This window comes from Kogia breviceps, chromosome 4 (assembly GCF_026419965.1).
Source record: "Kogia breviceps isolate mKogBre1 chromosome 4, mKogBre1 haplotype 1, whole genome shotgun sequence".
NCBI lineage: Eukaryota > Metazoa > Chordata > Mammalia > Artiodactyla > Physeteridae > Kogia > Kogia breviceps.
Window position 1 is genome coordinate 148,213,458 of NC_081313.1, and position 3,332 is coordinate 148,216,789.

Sequence of the window (3,332 nt, forward strand, 5' to 3'; positions counted from 1 at the left end):
CACATTCCAAGAACCAGAAACACAAGAAAGAAGAAGCCAGACCAGACACCACAAAGCTGTGACTGTTAGGCTCAGAAGTCTGGGCTTTTTTACGCACCAAGGAGGAGCACGAAGGGGAAGTGACCGTCCAACGGGCTGTGCTGGTCGGGGCAGGGAGGGGCAGAGGAGGCTGCTGACATGATCCGCGGAGCGCTGACAGAGCTGGCTGTGGCAACGGGAATGGAAATAAGCGGAGATTCAAGAGACTTGGGGCCGGTACAAACCACAGGGACTTGTGACCATCAGATGAATGGATGAGGAAGGAGGCAAAATAGACTCTGAGCACTATTATATGTGAACACTTGGATGGCGTCCATGGACTGTCCGGCTTTTGCTGTTGAAACATTTACTGTGTTTAAACAGTCACATCCTGCACTGAGCCCTTGTTTTCAGCTTTCAAACATCCCCGAGATAAGTCAGGGAGTTATTTCAATCCTCCTTTTTAGAGATGAGAGAACCAAGACTGGCAAGGTTGAGCCCTAAGCAGGAAACCCAACTAACCCAACCAATTGGTGCAGAACTCCGACGAAAGATCAGTATAGTCCTCATTACACAATACAACGAAACACGAAGACAGCTCAAAACTGTCCTAGCGGCATGTTTCCAGCCTAAGTGGGACAAAGTTCATACAACTTTATACTGTGAGCTGTGTTGTAAGGTGGTTGGTAGACAATGTCCATTCCAAAAGCCAACGGAAAGCTACCAACCAGTATGCTGAATCTTTAAAAACATGGATATACAGGATTCAAGTCTTACACCTTTCTGAACAAAATACCCTTCACAGATGCTATTTTTAGACTCAAGTTTTCCCAACCTAAAGTTCATAAGAGAACAATTTGTCTAAAAAGCATGTAAAGAAATTCATTGACAAAGGTTTAGATGTTTTAGGACTTTAATGTCCTTCACACGGTCAACATAAAACACTGACAATAAATGAACAATAGGGGAAAAGACTCTTCAGCAGAGATCTTCCCGAACTCACAGCATCACTGGTCAAACACCAGAAAGAGAACAGTCACGTGAACAAACAGTAAGGGAGTTAAACAGAGATTTTTAGTTTAACAGCATAGCTGAAAAATGAAGAACCAACCAACCAACCAACCAACCAACCGTTCTTCTACCCACTGAAAGGAAAGTAAAGGCGAATCAGGGAGCTTCCAAATCTGGTGAAGCAGCTTAAAACGCGAGAGGGGAGGGGGAAGGGGAGGCACACAGCTGTTGAGAACGGAACACTCTAATGCACAAGGTCAAGGATCCTGACAAATTCTCAAAGTCTCAACATATACCAACAAGAACCGTATTATTAGAAATATAAAGGCACAGAGATATAAATGCATAGAGATATAAACTACATGGTATTAAAAACAGACCTTGCTACATAAACATATAGTAAGTCACTTTTATCGCTTTATGAGAATAACCATATAAGGAAAGAAACCAGAAGACCCCACTGCTGTCATCTTGCAAAGGATCAGAATTCAGCACCTAGAGGGCCCCACAATAACCTGCAATGGGCATATAATTAAACCCACAGGTGGCTCTGAATATGAGATCTAGGCAGATAAAGTAGAAGCAAAGACAACAGCAGCTAGAATTTGGTAGAAAAGCAAGAAAAGATTTCTTTTTTTTTTTGCGATACGTGGCCCTCTCACTGTTGTGGCCTCTCCCACTGCGGAGCACAGGCCCCGACGTGCAGGCTCAGCAGCCGTGGCCCACAGGCCTAGCCGCTCCGCGGCATATGGGATCCCCGGACCGGGGCACGAACCCGTTTCCCCTGCATCGGCAGGTGGACTCCCAACCGATGCGCCACCAGGGAAGCCCCAAGAGAAGATTTTTGAAAAGCTTCCAGTTCAAGTCAGAATTAAGGTTAAGTTTCAACAGCTTGGCATAGCTGTGGATGTTCTGCTGTTCTCTGAAAAAAGAAGAAAATCTATCATAAGCATGTTCATTCGAGAAAAATACTGTGTGTGTTTAGGTTTTTTAGTCATGCCCAAGTGACTTTCAATTTTGTACACTGTTCAAGGGCAGAGTGTATATTGGTTAGCATGTGCTCATAGCTGGTGCATCTCCAAAAAATGCTTCACAAAGGCTGCCAGCTTCTGGACATCTTCGATGGTGACAGCGTTATGCAGAGAGGCCCGAATGCCTCCCACGGACCCAGAAGAACCACCGATGCAGCCGCTAAGAGCAGGAGCACCGGGTTGAGCATCACGACGACCCTCCTTCCCGTCAACAGCTCCTGCGAGGGTCGCAGCACCTGACACCACCGTGTCCAACCTCCCACCTGAAAGCCAACGCAGGTGGCCAGGAGCATCACACATCTCAGTCATTAGAAAATTCCTTCCTAACGCTCACAGGTAACCTAGGTTAGCTCAAGCCTTCGATGAGCCTGCCGTGCAGGGGGCAGGGAGTGGGCAGCTATTCTCATGTGTGAGAACATACATCTTCCATGGGGCTTACAGAATTAACTACTCTCTCTGATGTTCAGGGGAGCAACAGTGTCTGTTCTTACACTGAACCGGCTTCTGCCAGCTGCACCAGAGATGGGATGGCACCCTTTGTGCTGTCAGAGCAGAGATTTTCAAAGGTAATTCTGACCAAAGTTCCTAGAAGGTGTGGCCCCCCCCATGCTCTCGGCCGTGGAACCGTGCTAAGGGGTCTGTAAGCAGCAGCAGGAGAACCCCCGTAACAAATGGTCTTTCCCAACAAGTTACAGTACCTGCTACTCCAGGATGGGCAGCCTCCTACATGTGTTTCCTTCAGCGTCTGAAAACTAAACCAGTTCTCTGACAAGCTTCTGGATGGGACGTGTACTCACCAACTATGCCCTTTCAGGGAGATCATACTGAGTTCAAGAGCTTTGTCGAGAAATCTTTTTTCTAAGGAATCATCTCCTTAGGTGTTGCCAATGCGGAATGGAATATTCATCTTGCTTCTATTCTGGGGCGCCACTGGACATCTGGAAAACATGTGTTTTGTTCCAGCTTTTTTTCTGTAATGTGCAACTGCCATTAACAAAGCAACAGAAAAGTTTTAAAAACCATTTTCCAGATGCAAACAAGAGATTAAAAAAAAGGTCTGTGCCAGGACATTTATAATTTACATAGGGAGACCACTCTTGCATATGGAACAGTGAGCTAACATTCTCGTATTCGAATCATACTTAATTTCCAAGAGCCTCAGTTTCCTCATCTGAATATTGGGAATCATAATAATATCTCCATTTCATACTAGTTATGACAATTCAGTGCTACAACATATATGAAGCTTCCAACCCATGGCAGTCACACAGC

At 45.7% G+C, this 3,332-nt stretch overlaps 1 long non-coding RNA gene across 1 annotated transcript; it reads right to left on the reverse strand.

Moving 5' to 3' along the window:
• Nucleotides 1–913: 913 nt before the first annotated feature.
• LOC136794084 (uncharacterized) lies at nt 914–2,998 on the reverse strand. Its single transcript, XR_010840381.1, has 2 exons — nt 2,858–2,998; nt 914–1,951 (listed from the first exon to the last, which is right to left on the reverse strand). It is a non-coding gene; the product is annotated as an uncharacterized lncRNA (long non-coding RNA).
• Between the last annotated feature and the right edge of the window lie 334 nt (nt 2,999–3,332).